This window comes from Siphateles boraxobius, unplaced genomic scaffold, assembly GCF_051911475.1.
Source record: "Siphateles boraxobius isolate OS27281-9 unplaced genomic scaffold, OSU_SipBor_1 73, whole genome shotgun sequence".
In the NCBI taxonomy this organism is placed as follows: Eukaryota; Metazoa; Chordata; class Actinopteri; order Cypriniformes; family Leuciscidae; genus Siphateles; species Siphateles boraxobius.
Genome location: NW_027509201.1, coordinates 1,281,232 through 1,305,000, shown reverse-complemented (window position 1 = coordinate 1,305,000; position 23,769 = coordinate 1,281,232). Strand labels below are relative to the sequence as shown.

At 36.2% G+C, this 23,769-nt stretch overlaps 1 long non-coding RNA gene across 2 annotated transcripts in view; it reads right to left on the bottom strand.

Annotated features, from left to right (window-relative positions):
- Window positions 1-10,873: 10,873 nt before the first annotated feature.
- Window positions 10,874-23,769, bottom strand: part of LOC143724407 (uncharacterized) — a 44,065-nt gene continuing 31,169 nt past the window's right edge. For both annotated transcript variants that reach the window (XR_013197368.1, XR_013197369.1), the window contains exon 7: window positions 10,874-10,973. This is a non-coding gene — a long non-coding RNA (uncharacterized LOC143724407). The remainder of the gene's footprint in view (window positions 10,974-23,769) is intronic.

Genomic DNA, 23,769 nt, shown 5'->3' with positions numbered 1-23,769 from the left:
TGAAATCGCTGGTGTTTCTGACCTCACAAACTACCTTGTAACCAATCAGATCAACGTGTGATCGTCAACGAGTGGATCTCTGAGTGAGTGAGTGAGTGGAGGCGGGGCTCATTTGCATATTCATAGAACCACGCATACTAAATCAGGCAAGGGTGTCGAGTTACATTCCGTCTGTTTTAAGGCATGAAGAATTATTTTCAAGGAAAAAACATTTAAATATGTAATTTTGGTGATCAAAGAAGAGTTTTAAGGGATAAAATTATTGACTAGAGGGGAACTTTAATGAGAACGTTCTTAGAACATGTTTTTGTTAGCTGGGTTACAACAATGACCTCACTTTCCACTGTCAGCTTCAACTATGCGTTTCATCCAACAGTTTGGCATATAATAAAATCTCTAATAATATTTAATCTGTGCAGCTTCAAAAATCCTCTGTATCAAATTCTATGAAAATATGAATGAATTTGCAGGACGTGTTTTAAAAAAACAATGCTTTTAACAAAATTTGAAATGCCAGAAAATCCAGCCAGATGCAATAAACTCTGCATGGAAAACAAGAACTTTTTTTCTAGAATGACAGGATTTCTTCCCACCGGACTCTTCCGGCCTGATTGTCTGATGTGTTTGACCCACTGTCACGTCCCGCTTTAACTCTCGCTGTCAGAGGAGGTTATGAAACGCATGAGTCATTTTTGGGTCAGCTGTGTGAAACTACTAATCACATCAGTGTGATTGAGACTGTTATGCAAATATGCTCTAAATCTGGTTTGTGTGTTTGAATAGTTGATAATCTCACTCACTATTTGCCTCGAGGCAGAAAGTGCACGAGATGTCAGCAAACACTACAGTACAAAGGCTATTGCTTTTTAATCAAAATGAGAAGACAGGGATAGTTTTCCAATATCTAAACATTCTTAAATCAAGATGCATTTACCTTGTTTTCTGAAAAATTTATCAAAATTAAGTGACTTCATGATTAAAACAAGAACAAATATCTGCCAATGGGGTCAGAAAAATATGGTAGCTTGTTTCCGGCACAGAATAAAATATTTTAAAAGATAATCGTGACTTTTTCAGAATTGCCTGTTATAAATTTAGAATTGCAAGAAATAAACTCGGAATTTCTGACTTCATAACAAGCATTTGCAAGTTTATATCTCAATTCTAACATCTTTTCTCAGAATTGTGAGATATAAACTCGCAATTGCGAGTTACAAAATCCAATTCTGAGGAAATCTTTATCAATTTGTGAAAGAGTTTAGCCTATATCTCACAATTTGACTTTATATCATGCAATTCTAACTTTATATCTCACAATTGCGTGTAATAAAGTCAGAATTGTGAGATATAAACATGCAAATTTGAGAAGAAAAAAGTATTCTGACTTTATATCTCGCAAGTCAGAAATGCGGGATGTAAACTCACAATTGTGAGATAAAACGTCATAATTACCGTTTTTATTTTTTATTCTGTGGCGGAAACAATCTCACATAGAAAAATGAACTCCATCAGCAGATATTTGTTGTCTCCTGTAAAGCTGCTTTAATATTGTATAAAAAGATTGACACAAAGAACTCTATTCTCAATGCAATAATATTTCAGTGTCATGTATAAAACGCAAGGTTATTGTAAGGCTAACGGCTTAAGTTTCTGCTGCTCATGTGTGTTTATGTGTGAATCGAGTGATTATATGCCGGTCTGAATGAGGTCTTGGTGTGACGGGGGTCTGCAGGGTCACTGTCCGTCTGTCTGTCCGTCCACACTGGGCTCATTGTTAAACCTGCCAGCTCACCAGTTTGTGAACGGCAGTGGGAGTCGAGGAAGGGTTCAGCGCGGCCAACAGAGAACCAGTGACAAGATACAGCCTTCATTTCTCATGCAAACTCTCTCAAACAACTCAATGTCTTAATATTTCATACTTTTCTCTACAGCCATGATGTGACTTTAGACCTTTGAAATTCTGATCCCTAATGTCTTTTCTGGTGTTTTATGTGTTATGATAACATCTGGCATTATTTTAATATATTTAGGCTTTTGAATTGCATATAAAATTAGAACAAACTAAAAAACTTAATGTGATGCATATTTGTCAGTCATGCATAAACGAAACAGGTAGATTTTTGTAATAATACAAATAAAGAGTTAAATATACTTTTAAGTATATCTCAATCAAAAGATTGAGTACAAGTATAGGCAAAATATACTTTTCTGTCAGTATAAGTCAAGTATACTTAAGTATAATTTTAAGTATATTTTTGAGAAGTACATAAAAACTAAACTTTTAGTGTGTAAAAGTATACTAACAGCACACTTGAAAACCTTTTTTCGTAAGGGAGTAAGCGAGGCCTGTTTTGCGAAATCCAGTTATGTAACTGTACTGCTTACTTGGCACACTGCATCTGTTGTTGTCGGGGAAAAAATAACTCATGATTGAATGCATGATGCAATTACAGAGAATCTCAAAGTCCTCCAATCACAACATCACAGAAACCTGTTGAGAAACAAGAAACAAAAGGAACAAATGAATGCATATTCCTGCTCTTATGTGCACAAATGCATGTTATTATTCCGCACTAAAAACTGTATCCGACAATCTTTAATCGAAATGCAAATGCAATAATAACATCAAATATATGTTTCCCAGAAGTAAAATGAGTTGAATTCTGTTTCATGAGGAGTCAACTTTACATTTCTTTCATGTTAGAGGTTGTACGTTTTAAAAGGTCTTATTTCAGGCAGAAATCAGCAGGACATCTTCATTTGAACAGATATTGGTGGAGAAATGGCACACAGGGATGTGAAACGACTGCTAAATAGGGAAGACTTTTTCTCTGTTAGGTCTCTGGAGTAATGCATTACTGAAGGTGAATGTGTTTGGCTGGACTAGCATCGAGACAGTATTAATAGTGACAGGTGGAGGTGCTGGAGTCCTGCACCTCGTTCACTAACGTCTGGGCCTTTCACAATAACACACACAATGGCCTTTATTGCCTCGGCTTACAGGGGCTTCACGGCGTCCAGCCTATCAGACTAAAGCAGCTTTAACAGAAACAGCTTCACCTCCACATCCATCACTCACTCGCTGCTTACAGGCCGTCGGGAAGATAAATAAACTACTAGCCCACGAGAAACTGGACTGTGTGATGAATCTGTATGAGTCGGGGGCCGTGAGAGGAACGAGACGGGCTGAAATACAGAAGAACGGAGGATTCAGTGCAGCTTCAACACTGTTATTTTATAGTTTATGCTCATTTACAAACCTGATTTTGAGCCATCTCAAACATATCTCACACCATGCTCTTTCGTTTATCAGCAGTTAAAACAAATTGAAATTGGCTCGCTGTAAATGTGCATAGTTATAGAAAGCTTTCTTGTTTGTGTTTAGATTCAAATAAGAATTATTAGATAAATCATAAAACGTTAACAAGAAATAAATAAAACATTTACTGAAAAAATGTGAAATGTTTTATTTCTTGCATGTAATGTGAGTGTTCAGTGAACATGCAAATGTGTTGTTAAATTAATGAAATATTAAGTTTTGTCATTAATTCACTATTAACAAATCTCAGTTCAGATGATAAAAGTGTGAATGGACGAGAGATCACATATACATCTCAAGTTTTATTTTTAATTTATATATCTGAAATGATACTCTCTAGTTTTTGGTATCGGGACTTTAAAAACCAAAATCGGTCGACTACGAATGTGAAAAATTATAGGAAGCTTTCTTGTTTGTATAGCTAATATATATATATATATATATTAAATATATAATTAATTAAATCTTGAAATTGTTAAATTAAAATAAAACACTTAAAATAAAATATTGTATTTGTTTACCTGCATGTAACTTGGTAAATGCTTTGGCACTTTTATGTGAACACAATAAAATCATCGGTGTGATTCAAAAAGGTTAAAGGTGCCGTAAGCGATTTCTGAGAAACACTGTTGAGCACCATAACACTTGTAGCCAATCAGCAGTAAGGGGCGTGTCCACTCATGAGGCCTGTGCTGCAAGCGTGTTCATGGATTGGGGGCGGAGCTATATAGATAGGGGCGTGTTTGTTTTTGTGATTTTAAGTTTATCAGAAATCGCTTACAGCACCTTTAAATCTCAGTCATGTCCTCATTTTGACTAATTTTATTGATACAATGTATAATGTCTGAAAGTGTGCTGTGTTTCTTGCTTGATATTGTATATTGTTATATCCTATTGTGTTTTATTATTTTATATGTTGTTGTCTTCCTGCCTCGGGACTACAGGTGAAAATTAGCATTTATGCTATAACCTGGCTCATTTACAGTCTGTACAGAAATGTTAGATTGTTCATTAATGTGTACTGTCCCGCAATAAATAAATAAATAAATGGCCCTGAAAAAAAGTCACACTTGCATTTTTCACAGTCAATTTCATCTAGTGGAAGCGTTTGGTACTGCACCCAAATTAAATCTTACTGAAAGCTCACTTTTTCTCACAAAGCTCACAAAGACGTCCTTTTAAGGGTTCTGCCCCAGTGACAAGCTGCTGTAAAAGTTTAACATTTTGTGTTCAGATTCAAAAATGACATGCAGAGGCATTACAGTAGGCTGAAAACAAAGATGAAAATAGTGATTTTTGCAGTATCCGAGTTCAAAACAATGCTTTGACACCAACAAACGTTGACACTAGACGATTGAGTGTGATTGGACGAGAGAAAGTGAGCGCTCAGATCAGAAGGGAATGTGTCCGGCGAGCAGAAATGAAAAGCACTGCAGATTTGGCTTCGGCAGAAACAGAAACAGTAAAAGACTGGATTTGAGCGGCCGCCAGCGGAGCCAGCCAAACTATTTCTCATTTGGACCTGACCGGCTGATGACCCTCCTGTTGGAGAGATGGAGCTCTGGAAAAACAAAAGCACTGGCACCGGACCGAGAGAACCACGAGACACAAAAACAACCATGAACAGTTGATATTGTTCCAATCAAAAAAGAAGGGTTTGCACACTGCAAACATGATCTTACTCAGTATTTTTGTCTTGTTTTCTATAGTACATTCTTAATCAAGAATCATTTAGGCTACATGAGAAGCAAAATAACAAGCCTTTTCATATTAAATCTTGCTTCTGAAAAATGGATAAACAATTAAGTGTTTATATGGAGTACAAGAAAAAATATTTGTCTGTAAAATCTTAATTAAATGGGGAAAATGTTTTTTTCTTACACACGGACATTATTTTCTTCTTGTTTTAAGCATAAACTTAAGACTTAATTTTGATACATTTTTTAGAACACTTTATAATATCTTCAGTAATGTTCCTTGCAAAGTAAATGTATCTTGATTTAGGAATTTTGAGATATTTGTAGGAGGGTTATTATGTTTAACTAAAACCATTAAAAATGTTGTTTATTAAGTATAATGTTTTTAAACTTAAAAAAAACATTTCTCACTTTAATTTAGTTTGACTTGATGTACAATAATAACTAAAATTGATGCTAACTGAAACATAAAAATACAGAAAATAAAAAAAAACAAAAAAACAACTAAAATGACAAAAACACAACAAATTTCAAAACCTTTAACTAAAATTAAATTGAAACCAGAAAATGTAAAAATAACTGATTCAAAATATATAAAATATGAATAATAATATTAGATGAATATAAAAAAAAATATTTAATAGTACACTGTAAAAAAAAAATTGCTGCCTTAAATTTTTAAGTACAATCAACTTGGCTGCGTCACATTTCGTCTTAAATCCATTAACTTCAGTCGAAACTTAAAAAAAGTAGTTTAAAATGGCTTAACTTATTTTAATGGGTTGAAGTAATTTAAAATCATATGTTGTCATGACTTATTGATCATTTACAGTGTATATTAATTTGTATAAATTTTTGCTGTGTAAAGTATAAAACGCCGTCAGACTCCATTTCCTTACTTTTCTTTACCGGATTCTTTGAGTTCCGGTGTTTTTTTGAGACACAAACGAAGAGAAGCTCAGAGACGCGTGTGTGTGCGTGTGCGTTTGAGGCTGTGATGCTGTTGTTGATCCGACCAAAACACACAAAATTCAACAGGCAGGGGCCAGATATCATGCGTCAGTGTGATGTTTATTACCGAGGGCCCGTTTGTCTGCCGAATGACTGAGAGGAGAAGCTCTCGTGTGTTTTACTCTCCACACATCCGCCAGCTTCGCAAAGGCCTGCCCCCAATTATCCTCCCACAAAGCTGCTAAAAAACAACAGAAATCTGGAGCGTTTGATGTGTTTGACAGAGAGGCCTGTGTGAACTCGCCTGCCCCGTTCTGCGCTTGGAAACCAGGATCGGGGAAGAAAATGCCACTGGATTGGAAGCAGCTGTTGAGTTTGAGAAACAGGGTTTTAAACGGGGCCGTATGTGCCAAAACGTCTAAAAATGTCGACTGATATGTTTCACCACAACTGACGGGCCTTGTTAAACTACACTGACTACTATTAATAGAAAATGAAGACTTGTGGAATGTTGATTAAATATGTTAACCATAACCATACACTAGTGATTAAAAAAAACCTACATAAATGTCACTTTTAATTGATCAATTGAAGTGTATTTGCTGAATTAATGTTATGTAAGATTTCTATTTTAAAAAAAAATGCTGTTTGAACTTTCAATTCATCAAAGAAATATGAATCAGCACAACTGTTTTCAACATTGATAATAATCATAAATGTTTCTTGAGCATCAAATCATCATATTATAGCGATTTCTGAAGGATCATGTGACACTGAAGACTGGAGTAATGATGCTGAAAATTCAGCTTTGATCAAAGGAATAAATTACATTTTTACTATATATTCACATAGAAAACAGTTATTTTAAATTGTAATAATATTTCACAATTTTAAGTGTATTTTTAATCAAATAAATGCCGCCTTGTGAGCAGAACACTTTCAAAAACATTAAAAACTCTGACTGAGCACAAAAATTCAAAAACTAAAATAAATACTGAAACTATCAAACACTGAATAAATGAACTAAAACTAATAGTTGCTAAAAGTAACATCGAACAAAAACTAAATTGAAAGAACAAACTGAAAAGAATATCTTGATCCGTTCAGAAATGCATTATATTCCAGAAGAAAAATGCTGTTTTATGTTGTCTGCTCTTCGTTAAAACCCAACATTTTTGTTGTTTGCTTCACATTAATCAAACTTGAAAATACTTTGTGTTTTGGATTTATATCATATGCATCCTTTGTTTCTCAAATCGGCATGTTCTTGTTGTGAGTCACATATTGCAATCAGCTATTGTTTGATCAACGCTGCATGCTTCATTATCATAACCAGACCCTTCTGTAAACACATGTGCTTCAGAAACAGGTCTGAAATCTGGGAACATTCGGGAACTTTCCAAGGGTTTTACTCATGCACCCGTCAGAGAGTTTGTGTACACGACTCTGAGTCTTGTCAAGCCTCGAGTTCTTGAGCTCAAAGAGGCTTTAAATGCGAGAGGAATGTTGCAGGATTGTGGGAACTCTCGTTCTAAGGCATCGGAAAACTCTGGGCTTCTCGAGCGTTGGCTGCGAGTCCTGTCATTCACAGAGAATAAAAAGCATTGTTCGGCCTGCTGTGGCGCACATGTCTCTCTCTTTGATGAAATCTCTTCCCGTCTGACAGGTGTACGTGTTTCAAGAAAAACATCTCGGATGAAGGAATATTGGAATCGCCAGCAAAGAAAAAGAAAAGCAAAGGCTTTAAATTATCTATTTTAGAAAACAACACAAAAATGCACCGCACAAAAAGTTGAATGTGCTAAAAAAAAAGACTGTTTTTGGAAATGGTAGAATATTTTCTTCTCTCTCATTACACGGCTGGAATTATTATTGTTAACTGAAACTATAAAATATTGTTTCAAGTTGCAAGTTGATTACAATTATTAAAACTAAAACTGAAATAAAAATAAGTTAAAGTTTAATATGAACAAAATGACAAACGCATAATCAATTATGAATGAATTAAAAAAGGACCCCTTAGAAGCATGTTGAAATCACTAACTATGTAAGTAGAAATGCCCTGGCAGCCACCTAGAACACCCTAGCAACCCCATAGCAACGTGCAAAAAACAACTCGGAATAGTAATGGCCTTGAAGTCACCAAGAACACCCTAGCAACCCCATGGCAACGTGCTAAAAACAACTCGGGAATAGTAATGGCCTGGAAGTCACCAAGAACACCCTAGCAACCCCATAGCAACGTGCTAAAAACAACTCTGAATAGTAATGGCCTGGAAGCCGCCAAGAACACCCTAGCAACCCCATAGCAATGTGCTAAAAACAACTCTGAATAGTAATGGCCTGGAAGCCGTCAAGAACACCCTAGCAACCCCATAGCAATGTGCTAAAAACAACTCGGAATAGTAATGCCCTGGCAACAACCTACAACACCCTAGCAACCCCATGGCAACTCAGGAATAGTAATGCCCTGGCAACAACATAGAACACCCTAGCAACCCAATAGCAGTATACTACAAATAACTCGGAATAGTAATGCCCTGGCAACAACCTAGAACACCTTAGCAACCCAATTGCAACATGCTAAAAACAAGTTAGTAAAACAACTCAGAATTGTAATGCCTTGGCAACCACTTAGAACACCCTAGTAAACCCATAGCAACGTGCTAAAAACAACTCAAAATAGTAATGCCTTGGCAACCACTTAGAAAACCCTAGTAACCCCATAGCAACGTGCTAAAAACAAATTGAAAGAGTAATGCCTTGGCAGCCACTTAGAACACTCTAGCAACCCCATAGCAACATGCTAAACACAACTAAGAATACATTAGTAACACCTTGGTGACGACTCAGACCACCCTAGAAACCCCATAGCAACATGATAAAAACAACTTAGAATAGTATTGGCCTGGAAGTCACCAAGAACACCCTAGCAACCCCATAGCAACGTGCTAAAAACAACTCGGATTAATAATGGCCTGGAAGCCACCAAGAACACCCTAGCAACCCCATTGCAATGTGCTAAAAACAACTCGGAATAGTAATGCCCTGGCAACCACTTAGAACACCCTAGTAACCCCATAGCAACGTGCTAAAAACAACTCGAAAGAGTAATGCCTCGGCAACCACTTAGAACACTCTAGCAACCCCATAGCAAGATGCTAAACACAACTAAGAATACATTAGTAACACCTTGGTGACCACTCAGACCACCCTAGAAACCCCATAGCAACATGCTAAAAACAACTCAGAATAGTAATGGCTTGGAAGTCACCAAGAACACCCTAGCAACCCCATAGCAACGTGCTAAAAACAACTCGGAATAGTAACGGCCTGGAAGCCGCCAAGAACACCCTAGCAACCCCATAGCAATGTGCTAAAAACAACTCGGAATAGTAATGCCCTGGCAACAACCTACAACACCCTAGCAACCCCATGGCAACTCAGGAATAGTAATGCCCTGGCAACAACCTAGAACACCCTAGCAACCCCATAGCAACGTGCTAAAAACAACTCTGAATAGTAACGGCCTGGAAGCCGCCAAGAACACCCCAACAACCCCATAGCAATGTGCTAAAAACAAGTTAGTAAAAAAACTCAGAATTGTAATGCCGTGGCAACCACTTAGAACACCCTAGTAACCCCATAGCAACGCGCTAAAAACAACTCAAAATAGTAATGCATTGGCAACCACTTAGAACACCCTAGCAACCCCATAGCAACATGCTAAACACAACTAAGAATACATTAGTAACACCTTGGTGACCACTCAGACCACCCTAGAAACCCCATAGCAACATACCAAAAAATCTCAGAATATGTTAGTAATGCCCCAACAACTGCATTGCAACTTTTGCAAAAAACAAACATCATAGATCGCAGTGAAGCAACTTTTGAAATATAGCTATTCCATCTGGTGTCGCTAGTGACTCATAAATGACAGGCTTCACCTTTAACATGAAAACAAACAGCCGGCAGAACAAGCCACTCAGCTGAATCCTCCTCCAGTGTCTGAAGCTGATATATGTATGAGTGTGATCCTGAGTGACGGTCACCTTCACAGGACGCCTGAGGAGATGTGCACTTGTGTGTGTGTGTGTGTGTGTGTGCAGATGTACAAGTGTTTTTAACCAGTTCAATACCCTGCATTCAGAATCTGCTGTGTTTGGGATATAATTAGTATGCATTATTTCTCATACTTCAAAGCTCAGGTGTGTTTATAAGCCCCTCTGAATAATGGAAACCTGCTTGCAGGAACAATAGAGATGGAAAAAACAATTGCTATGCTTTTTTTTTAATACAAAGCATGTGCTATCTGAATGAATTTAGCGGGAATCACGTATATAGAAGGGGAACAGCTGCCAAATTCAGTCTCATGTTGTTGTTGTAAACCTTCCTTCTACATTGAAACACAAAAGAACACGTTTTAAATGATCTCCAATCTGCTGTTTACCATACAATGAGTGGATGTTTACCATGCTCATAGCTTTTTAACGTCTGAAATCTTATGTCGGGGCAGTTTCTCTATAGGAAAACATCACAATTTTCTTCATATATTGCAATTATATTTAATATATTTTATTTATTTTCATTCAAGTCTCTGCTCAGCTGTAATTCAAAAGTCTTGATGCCTTGTTTGTAATTTGTACAAATTGAGCTGTGCTGTTTGTGGTGAGAACCGTGATGAAATAGTCCTTTAACACAGAAGTGTGTGAAGTCTTTTCATCACTCTCGATGACAGGAATCGTCCAGCCCTTTTTTTCTTGGAAAGCTGAGAACGACACACACCCTCCATCTAAACCTCCCATAAACCTGCTCTACCACTTCATCACTTCATCATAACAATCATGTGACAGCTGTGAGACATGTGTTCATACGTCACACACACACACACACACACACAAGCCCTGGCTGTTCTTCAGGTTCGACAGGCGGATCTTTTTGTTCCTGGTCAGACATGCCCCTGCATGACGACTGCACCCCGGCAACTGTAGCCAACGGCGACACTAAACATGTGACACACACAAAACATGTTTTCAGTAAATATCTTCTGCTTGGGAAATCTCTGAGTGCAAGAAAGGAATGCATGACAAAGATTATATGCTAAAGGAGTGCATAATATTTCTGAGAAGTGAAAGTTGTGTTTATTAGCAATTTTTTTTGTACCACAACTGTACATTTAAAACAAAGTATATATATATATATATATATATATATATATATATATATATATATGGGCATATTTGCATTTAATATTGCGTTTATTAAACTCTCTCTTACACACACACACACACACACACACACACACACACACACACACACACACACTCACTCACATACTCACACACACATACACACACACACACACACACCACACACACACACACTCACTCACTCACTCACATACTCTCTCACACACACACACACACACACACACACACACACACACACACACACACACACACACACACACACACACACACACACACACACACACACACACACACACACACACACACACTCACTCACATACTCACACACAAATACACACACACACACACACACTCACTCACTCACTCACATACTCACACACACACACACACACACATGCACGAACTCTATCTCAAACACACTGTCACACACATACACACACACACTCACTCTCTCCCTCAAACACACACTATGTCTCACACTCACACACAGATACACACATTCTCTCTCTCTCACACACACACTCACTCACATACTCACCCACACACACATACATGCACACACTCTCTCTCAAACACACTATGTATCACACATACACACGCACACACACACACACACACACACACACACACACACACACACACACACACACACACACACACCATTTCCCTTCCTGCATTGCTCAAGCATTGGTGATGTGATGGAAACCCGATGCAGAGTCTTTTAAATGTGGAAAGACTGGCACATTCCCACCTGGAGCGAATGACAGCATTGTTCTGCTGATCTCTGAACACACTCTGTTGTGTTTCCCAGGCAATCAGTTCAGATGAGCAGACACAACACACACACACACACATGTCACTCGGATGAGTAACAGTACTGCATACACAGAGACACGATGATGCAATTCATCAGCAGAGAGAGAGAGAGAGAGAGAGAGAGAGAGAGAGAGAGATAGAGAGAGAGAGAGAGAGAGAGAGAGAGAGAGAGAGACATCTGGACATGGAAGATAGATGTGATGTATAATATATAATAGAGGAATTGAAACACACAGAGATTTGATGATACTTTGCAACATTGGCTTTTCTAAACTCATGAACAACAACTGAGGGATTATTCAATATGATGCAAAGAGTTAGAGCTAAAGGTTGTCGTCATACACAATCTATCTATCCATCAATCCATCCATCCATCCATTAATGTTGTTTAGTCATAATGCACGGTGCATTATTGCTTTCATGAAATGATGTAAATTTATTAAAAGTGTGTTTAATTAACACAGAATTAATTAAAGGGGTGGTATAATGCCCTTTGCACAAGATGTAAATTAAGTCTCTGATGTCTTCAGAGTGTGTGTGTGTGTGTGTGTGTGTGAAGTTTTAGCTCAAAATACCCCACAGATATTTTTTATAGCATGTTAAAGTTGACACTTTTTGAGGGTGAGCAAAAACTCACCGTTTTGGTCTCTGTCCCTTTAAATGCAAATGACCTGCTCCTCAGGGGGCGGAGCTTCAACAACTGTGTCATTTTACCGCACACAGACATGCATTGAAAATTTCAATGTTTATGTTCAAACCGGAGTCAGATAATAATGGAGAGACTCTAGAAGTGACAAGATGTAGATTGCAACAGGACATTTCTGAATGGTTAGTTGATGAATTTATGTAGTTTATGTGTAGTATCTTCTAGTCATTGATAAGCATATTCTGCCATGATAATCTATAAATCGCGTTCCCGGGGGCGGGGTTTATGTAAATTTTAGGGTTAGTGATGTCACTAACCCGGGAAGAATATGGTGTAGTCCCTATCAGCTGTTTGTTGTAGTCCTTAAAAAATGATTTCTTTAAATGAAAATATCTCCCTTTTTTTTTTACTTTGAGCGCTGTAACTTTGCTGATGTTGTTTATGCTCAAACAGCAACCCTAAAAAAGTGAAATCATAATCAAACACCCCTAAAAGTATGATAATTTAATTATAATTATTTATATTCTCACTTAATGAGGGTTAAATCTTCAATGATACGAACATCTGATTGAAAGCATATAATTATTAGGCTAAATGGGCTTAAAAATTATTATTTGACACATACCATGTTAAGATCTCTGGGATCTCAACCATAAAACACGAGCATTAATATATAATTCACAATATCTCAATGCTCTTCTCGTCAGCACGAGCTCTATCTGAGTGAGACACGTTTGCATTGATGTTCCAGGAGAATATAAAGCCATGGTTTTCACCGTGGAACGGTTGCCATGGTAACTGAGCGTCTGGCCGCGTCTGGCCATTGACCTCACGTGTGTGTGTGTGTGTGTATGTGTGTGTGTAAGCTTCAGTGATGCTGTTCCTGCTGTAGAAAACACACCTGCACAAACACAAGAGGAAACTGTTCTGAGTGAGTCTTTCATACTGAGACTCAAGACAAAGATTAAGGCCTAAATGTAAGATTTATGTATTCGAATTGCATAAAAAATTGCCATTCATTTGGGTTACACTTTTAACATGCATTTTTATTTCTCAGTCATACATCTATCGTTCTATCTATCATTCTATCCATCCATCCATCATTCTATCCATCCATCCATCATTCTATCTATCACTCTATCATTCTATCCATCACTCTATCCATCTATCGTTCTATCTATCATTCTATCCATCCATCCATCATTCTATCTATCACTCTATCATTCTATCCATCACTCTATCCATCTATCGTTCTATCTATCATTCTATCCATCCATCCATCATTCTATCTATCACTCTATCCATCCATCATTCTATCCATCCATCCATCTATCTATCACTCTATCATTCTATCCATCCATCCATCATTCTATCTATCACTCTATCCATCTATCATTCTATCCATTCATCTATCGTTCTATATATCATTCTATCCATCCATCCATCATTCTATCTATCATTCCATCCATCCATCCATCATTCTATCTATCATTCCATCCATGTATCATTCTATATATCATTCTATCCATCATTCTATCATTCTATCCATCCATCATCCATCTATCGTTCTATCCATCCATCTATCGTTCTATCTATCATTCTATCCATCCATCCATCACTCTATCATTCTATCCATCACTCTATCCATCTATCGTTCTATCTATCATTCTATCCATCCATCCATCATTCTATCTATCACTCTATCATTCTATCCATCCATCCATCATTCTATCTATCACTCTATCCATCTATGGTTCTATCTATCATTCTATCCATCCATCCATCATTCTATCTATCACTCTATCCATCCATCATTCTATCCATCCATCCATCTATCTATAACTCTATCATTCTATCCATCCATCCATCATTCTATCTATCACTCTATCCATCTATCGTTATATCCATTCATCTATCGTTCTATATATCATTCTATCCATCCATCCATCATTCTATCTATCATTCCATCCATCCATCCATCATTCTATCTATCATTCCATCCATGTATCATTCTATATATCATTCTATCCATCATTCTATCATTCTATCCATCCATTATCCATCTATCGTTCTATCCATCCATCTATCGTTCTATCTATCATTCTATCCATCCATCCATCACTCTATCATTCTATCCATCACTCTATCCATCTATCGTTCTATCTATCACTCTATCCATCCATCATTCTATCCATCCATCCATCCATCTATCTATCACTCTATCATTCTATCCATCCATCCATCATTCTATCTATCACTCTATCCATCTATCGTTCTATCCATTCATCTATCGTTCTATATATCATTCTATCCATCCATCCATCATTCTATCTATCATTCCATCCATCCATCCATCATTCTATCTATCATTCCATCCATGTATCATTCTATATATCATTCTATCCATCATTCTATCATTCTATCCATCCATCATCCATCTATCGTTCTATCCATCCATCTATCGTTCTATCTATCATTCTATCCATCCATCCATCATTCTATCTATCATTCCATCCATCTATCATTCTATATATCATTCTATCCATCATTCTGTCATTCTATCCATCCATCCATCCATCTATCGTTCTATCCATTCATCTATCGTTTTATCTATCATTCTATCCATCCATCCATCCATCATTCTATCTATCATTCCATCCATCTATCATTCTATATATCATTCTATCCATCCATCATCCATCTATCGTTCTATCCATCCATCTATCGTTCTATCTATCATTCTATCCATCCATCCATCATTCCATCAATCTATCATTCTATATATCATTCTATCCATCCATCCATAATTCTATCCATCCATCATTCTATAGTTCTATCTATCACTCTATCCATCCATCCATCCATCCATCGTTCTATCTATCATTCTATCCATCCATCCATCGTTCTATCTATCATTCTATCCATTCATCTATCGTTCTATCTATCATTCTATCCATCCATCCATCATTCTATCTATCATTCTATCCATCCATCCATCCATCCATCCATCGTTCTATCTATCATTCTATCCATCCATCCATCGTTCTATCTATCATTCTATCCATTCATCTATCGTTCTTTCTATCATTCTATCCATTCATCTATCGTTCTATCTATCATTCTATTCATTCATCTATCTATCCATCCATCTATCTATCATTTGGTTCATCCATCCATTTATCTATTGTAAATATTTTTTGCACAGTACTTCCACATTTTGAAAGACATATGATAAAGACTTTTCCATTTATGAAATATAACATGATTATAATGGAGAAACTGGTCATAAAAATGAAAGACAGCCTTAATATTGACTTGTGATTAAACATTTTACATAGACGTTGATTAAAAACCAAAGAATTATAATACAGAAACGGCACTAATCAGGGATTCTGCACATTTATTAACTTAAACTAAAGTTTACTTGTGCAACTGTGATGTGAATGTGAGGCTGTGAAGATGATAATTTTACTAATCAATTTGCACTTTAGCCAGTCGAGAAATCATTTTGCATTCATGAAGATGTAACTCATCCAGCCTTTGACACCAAATTTAATTTCATAATCTCAAAAATCAGGTGTTCAGTAATGCTGCTGAATGTCTTTATTTTGGTTCACAAATAACATACTGACATTATCATGGTGCTTATTTTATATTCTTGAACCCAGTTTGACCATCCGGCCCAGTTTGCATTCAATTCTGGACAAGACACTGACCAACAAGATAATCTACTAAATCACAGTTTGGTTTGTTTTGAGATGCCGTCAAATTTATCTGAAACAGATGATATACAACAAAACTGTTTATTTCAGTCAGTTATTGCTCTTTTTGGGTGCATTATGTTTAAATGAACAGAGGTAGCAAACCGATATTCTAATATATAATATGTACTGTATGTTAGTGCTGTCGAACTGATTAATCGCATCTAACATATAAGTTTGTAGTTGTATATAGGCCTATATAGACACGCACAACACTTTATTCCCTTTGACTCACGCTGTGTAAAATACATCAGTGCTTTGAAAGGGCGGTTTTTCTAGTGTCTGATCCTCAAGGCTGCGTGTCCATCCTCTGCTGATCGTTGCTATGGTGACGACACGAGTGAAGCAGCTCCAAAACACACTACAGCATGAAAGTGAATACAGCGACTGCACAACTGTGTGTGTGTGTGTGTGTGTGTGTGTATGTGTGTGTGTGTGTGTGTGTGAGAGAGAGAGAGTTTAATATACGCAAATAGGTTTAATAAGAGAGTTTTCATTCTTAATATTAGTGAGTTTATTAGTTAAAGTCATGATGCCTAACACACAAGAGTTCTTTATAACAGACCTTGAGTGTTTTCGTGTGTGTGTGTGTGTGTGTGTGTATGTGTGTGACAGTGTGTTTTAAAGAGAGTGTGTGCATGTGTGTGTGTGTGTATATGTGTGTGTGAGTATGTGAGTGAATGTGTGTGTGTGTGTGTGTGTGTGAGTGTGAGACAGTGTTTGTTTGAGAGAGAGTGAGTGTGTGTGTGCGTGTGTATGTGTGTGTGACAGTGTGTGTGTGTGTGTGTGTGTGTGTGTGTGTGTGTGTGTGTGTGTGTGTGACTGTGTGTGTGTGTCTGTGAGAGCGAGAGAGAGAATGTGTGTATCTGTGTGTGAGTGTGAGACATAGTGTGTTTGAGAGAGAGAGAGTGTGTGTGTGTGTGTGTGTGTGTGTGTGTGTGTGTGTGTGTGTGTGTGTGTGTGTGTGTGCGTGTGTATGTGTGATACATAGTGTGTTTGAGAGAGAGTGTGTGCATGTATGTGTGTGTGGGTGAGTATGTGAGTGAGTGTGTGTGTGAGAGAGAGAGAATGTGTGTATCTGTGTGTGAGTGTGAGACATAGTGTGTGTTTGAGGGAGAGAGTGAGTGTGTGAGTGTGTGTGTGTATGTGTGTGACAGTGTGTTTGAGATAGAGTTCGTGCATGTGTGTGTGTGTGTGTGTGTGTGTGTCTGTGTGTGTGTGTGAGTATGTGAGTGAGTGAGTGAGTGAGTGTGTGTGTGTGTGTGTGTGTGTGTGTGTGTGTGTGTGTGTGTGTGTGTGTGTGTGTATTTGTGTGTGAGTATGTGAGTGAGTGTGTGTGTGTGTGTGTGTGTGTGTGTGTGTGAGAGAGTATGTGAGTGAGTGAGTGTGTGTGTGTGTGGTGTGTGTGTGTGTGTATGTGTGTGTGAGTATGTGAGTGAGTGTGTGTGTGTGTGTGTGTGTGTGTGTGTGTGTGTGTGTGTGTGTGTGTGTGTGTGTGTGTGTGTGTGTGTGTGTGTGTGTGTGTGTGTGTGTGTGTAAGAGAGAGTTTAATAAACGCAATATTAAACGCAAATATGTTTAATAAGAGAGTGTCCATGCTTAATATTAGTGAGTTTATGAGTTAAAGATGTGCTGTCCAACACCCAAGAGTTCTTGATAACAGACCTCGGGTGTTTTCTTGAACATCTTGTCACAAAAACTAATTAAAAATCCAACACTCAGTTGATCTCTAACCCAGTAGTAATAGGGGTGGGCGATATGACCAAAATCTTATTTCACAATGCAAGTAATTTTGTTTCACGATGATAATAATATATATATCAGTAATTTTAATAATTTTATTTCTTACTTGCTATTAAAAATATGAAGAAAGAAGCAAATAACAAACAATAGAACAAATACATTTCCATATATACCACCACGGTTACTATTGTTAATTGACACTAGAACTAAAACTATAAAAACTGAAAAAAATTTAATAAATTTAGAAAACTAAACTTTTCATTCGGTTTAACTGAAACTGAAATAATAATAATAACTTGTAAAAATGAAAACAACACAAATGAAACTAAATAAAATTAAAATTATACATATTCTGAAAATAAATCTATTCTTTAAAGGAATAGTGCACTAAATATAAATATTTTTGAGGGCGGACTATCCCTTTAAGGAATTCGAGGTGTAAAGCAGGATAAAAAGATCGCTAATTCATCAGTTTTGATGAGGTCAGCACAATAACAGCATGGCTTTGATGTGCATCTTGAATCCGTAATGGAGCCTCTCGTATCAATGTAATTCGGCTAATTCTCTAATCAGCCTCGCTGTGGAAAACCCTGCCTCTTTGAAATGGAGAACAGAAGCGTGTTCTTCGAGGGTGAATGAGTGAACTGGAGTGCTTACATCATCATAAACATCACTCTTCCACGGTAAAGAGCTCAACGGCCTATTGTGAGAAAGACTCTTTCCTCTGAATTATTGGTTGGCAGATGAAGGACACGTTGAAAGACTGAAAGATGAAGATTCATGATAAATACTTCCGGGTTTCTTTGTTCTGTGTTACAGGTTTCTTTCATCCTTCAGTTAAAGGAACACCATGTATTTTTTTGGTATATTTAAATATATATATTTATAAACTTTTACATAGAGACGTACCGAAACAAAAATGTTTTTTTTTTATTACTTATTTTAAATGAGCTTATTTTTGCATAATTCTATTAATATTAGACTTTTTAATTCAATTAATTAACACTATAGTGCTCACTGTATAAATTAAATATAGATTAAGCTTAATAATTTTTTTCATAATATGATTTCCCCCCGCTTTCAATTCATTTACTTGGATAAAAGGTTGGAGTTTTGCATATTTTTTGGATGAAATGTCAAAAGGATAAACAATGCAGATTTATGTTTACAGCCATCTTTAATCATATTTACCAGGGGTGCCAATAATTCTGACCACAACTGTATATACGCAATATGCTGTCATTATTATTATCACATCCATACTGACTATTTGCCAATAACCTTTTAACCCTTAAAACTCATGTTAACTTGATTCGGCAGTGTGTGCTGAGAGAGAACATTAGCAGGAGAAACATGTAATCGTCATCGCTGGGTCCGTCTCTGTTGTATATCATAACAACAACAACAACAACAGCGACGTGTGTGTGAGAGAAACTCCCGCTGCGAGACGCCTTCTGTCTGAAACACTCAGTGTGAAGAGTCTGGAGGAGTGAAACGATACAGAAAAACTCAAACTCAATATGAACCCAGGCAAAAACTCCTGAAACCTGAAGGGAGCTTCTGTCCGGTGAACAGAAAGAGTGGAGATTCAGATCAAAACACAACTTGTTGTTGTGAAAGTTAAATCTTGTCAGAATGAGTTCGGTGACTGAAGGGACGTTCACATACAGCAATGTTTGTACAAAGCGACTGTAAATCATTGAATTACTGATGCAAATAAGAGGCAGTTGTGTATGTCTCTAATACTATCAGTTAAAGGGGAACTATGCAGTTTTTTTAGCTTAGCTGACCAGCTTCGGAGTTATTGGAATGGTTATATGACTTTTTTCGGGTTGAATGGTGGTCGTCTTTAACCCAAGCCTACACGTTGTAAATAGTGTAAATGAGCGCAATTTGCAAATATTGATAAATTGCAATAATTATGTCTAACAACATCATAACGGACATTGTTACGAAATAATGCGACGTACAAGTAACTTTATTGATGTCATGAAATGAATAATATATAAATTATATACATGAAATTATACAGTAGCCCTAGGCTATTGGCTATTCACTTGTGATTTAGCTGCAATTAACGTTAAATACAAGTACTCTACAGCGACTCTAGGGGGCGCTGTTTGACAAAAACGGAAATCCTGCATACTGTGCCTTTAATCTGTTCAATTTGAACCGATCTGAGCTGGATAATGACATCGATAACTGACTTGAGCTGAATAACAACGCTTTTGTCTTCTGTAGAGCTGCTGAAACTGAATTTTACAACATTAAATGGGACGTATATAATAATTGATAAATAAATGTGACTCCACTTGCAGTAGGAACACCAGCAAAATGGGGCACGACGAAATAAACATCAAGATAAAACATACTAGTCTATCATTAGCTGTTTTCTAATGATAGGTTGCGATTTTAACTTGTACGCAACATTGGATTATCGCATAAAACATCTGCGAATAAAGCACTGTTTCCGTCGCATGTGTTCAAGAGCATCCAGTGTTTTCTCATGTAATATCCCCAAATTTGCATAAAAATAGGTGGATGGAAACATAACTATAGTTGTTTTCAGGATTAATCTCTTAGATTAATCTACGATCTTTCATCTTTTGACGATGCATCTGAAGAAGCTCCTGTTCGCCTTGAGAAATCAGAAATAAACAAGAAAAAACAGTTTACAATTGTATTAATATTGGCTTTTTAATGAAATTAAAAAACACTACAGCGTTCACTGTATAGATTAATCTTTGTTAATTGCTGTGTTTAAAAGCTGTGTTTTGTTGTTTGATTAACATTAATGACAGACAGCAGCAGTATTTAAAGGCTACTGTCACTTTAAGAGCGAACGCACGGATCCAATATAATGATACACATCCAATTTCTTTCTCATCTCTATACGTTCACTTAACCGACTAACAATGTTACTGAAATAACAAATATGTTTAATACATTTTGAGGAAAATTTGTGTACAAATATATGTACATATGGATTCTATTAGCCTATATCACCAACATTTATGACGCAATAGACATCAAGATAAAACATACGACTCTATCATTAGCTGTTTCCATTCAAGGTTGCAAATTTAACTTGTAATGTCGCATAAAACATCTGTGAATAAAGTAGTGTTTCCATCGCAAAATCAACACTTTATGGGAAAATTGAATTTTTGGAATGGAAACATGGAAAAATTCTCCTTTTCGTAAATGAGAGATTTGCTGTTTAATCAGTTATCCAATCACATCCTCTGTTTTCTGCTGGGAATTCGGGAATTTATGCACATGACTTCTTATCAGATTTAAAAATGTATCCACCTCAAATTTTTTTATGCACATTTTTTGAATTTACGGCGTTTGCATCCAGTGTTTTCTTTTCAATATATCAAAATATGCATAAAAATAGGTGGATGGAAACATAGGTATAGTATTCTCATGAAAGTCTTTAGGATCGATCTTAATGTAGGATCTGTTGAAGGATGCATCTAAAGAAGCTCCCGGTTCGCCTTGAGAAATCAGGAGATAAACAGGAAAAGCAGTTTTCCTGAATGATGCATGAGCTCCATGTAAAATTGATATTGCTGCTTCGAGAGCTCTCGATTATGTAAGTGTGAAAAGTTTTCCTGAGACCCGGACGCTTATGCAACTGACTGCGTTACTACATCTGCCCACAAACAAACACACCGCACTGTGGCCTTCTTTTACTAGAGGATTTTATTTGGCTGAGCTGAGTTTTCCGACCCTTTTCTGCAAAGAATCAATCATGATATTGAAGAACAGGGCGTAGCTAGAACATGATGACGGGCTAGATTACATAAATCATGAAGAGTGAAAACTGCAAAGATCAGAAATGTGGCAGAAGAAGACAAGCAGGATCAACGGGTGAAAGTGAAAGAGCATCAGACGACTGAGAGATAGATTTAATTTGATAGATTATGTGCATCATATGCTAAACAAAGGCTTTATTCTCACTGGATGGCGTTTTTAGTTATGTATTCAAAATAGTGTTGTTATCATTAACTAAAATTAACACTAAAACTATCAAAATTGTTTACGGTAATTGAAATAAAGCTTGAATAAAATAATATATATATATATGTAAGATTAAAACTTTAACAAATAAAATAAGCTAATATTTATTTCAGTTAAATTACTAAAATAGAAATAAATGAAAGCTAAAGAAATATATATTTTAAAACTAAAAAATTGACAAAAGCCCATAACTACTAAAACCTAAAGTATGAAAATCAAAAATATAAATTTAAAATCTAATTCAAAGTATTCAAATAGTAGCCTATATAATAATTCTAAAATATCACTTCTGCAAAAATGTTATTTTAGTATCACTGAAATACTATTATACTTTTTATTAATCTTTTTTAATTGGTTTTATTTTGTTTTCATTTTAGTTCAATTTTAATAATTTTGTTGTAATTTTTATTAGCTTTTGTTTTTTTTAAAATATGTCTATATAATTTTATTATTTTTATTTAAGTTAAGTTAAACTAAATGAAAATGTGAAATGTTGCCTTGCCTTATATAAAATATTACTATAGCTTAAAATAAAAAGTTTATTTTATGTCAGTTAAGTTTATTTTATTTCTAGTGACACATTTTATGGTTTTATTTTTTATTAACTATAATAACCAGAATTTTGAGAAAACATTGTGTATGAAAATATGTAAACACTTGCTATCTATATCACATCCATATTGACTTTCAGCCATTAGCCACCTTTCTAATCTTATAACTTTTATTTCCATGAAAAATAATAAGCTCCACTAATTGAGTGTCTCATTCCCAAAAGTAGCATCCAGATAAAAACAGCACAATATTAACACAATGATTGCACAATTAATATAATAATGCCGGCAATTACCCACTGCTGCAAAGAGCTCAGGCGCTAAAACATGATGATCTGCTAAAATAAAACACTGGATCAATAACCATATGAACACTGGCATGCTAAATCTGGAGCCGCTAATGCGTTTTTCGCCTTGTTTTGCGATAATAGACACTTCATCTATTAACCTTGAAGAGATGCCATTGTGTTTACCACAGCATTTGCTACTTTAACAGCAGAATTGATCTGGAAAGCCCGAAGACTGCAGTGAGCAGATACACAAGATCTGTCAGTAATTGGCTTCATTATACAGACACAGACCGCAGACATCAAACAGAATATGATTATGCTAACAGGCTAGCTTGAACATCACTGTTCAAAAACAGAAGTTCAGCAATCAAAGTGTGTATGGAAATAGACTCATAACACACACAGATTTAGAGTTTTCATGTTGAGGAGAATAACGTATTCATTCGTTTAGCACACAGCTAAAGCAACCTTTTCACTGAAGCCCCACGTCATTTTTAAGTCCTTGCTTTACACAGTAAAGTCCGGTCATGCAAAATTAAATATATGTGCAAATATATGTGAATTGCATGAAAAATGTCAAGGGAACATTTCATCACCACAAAAATCAAAGGGAAAATTTTATATTTTGCTGTAAAAGTGAATTAAAAAAAGTTATATATATATATATATATATATATATATATATATATATATATATATATATAGACACACGACACACACACACACACATATACGTATATATACAGTATATATATA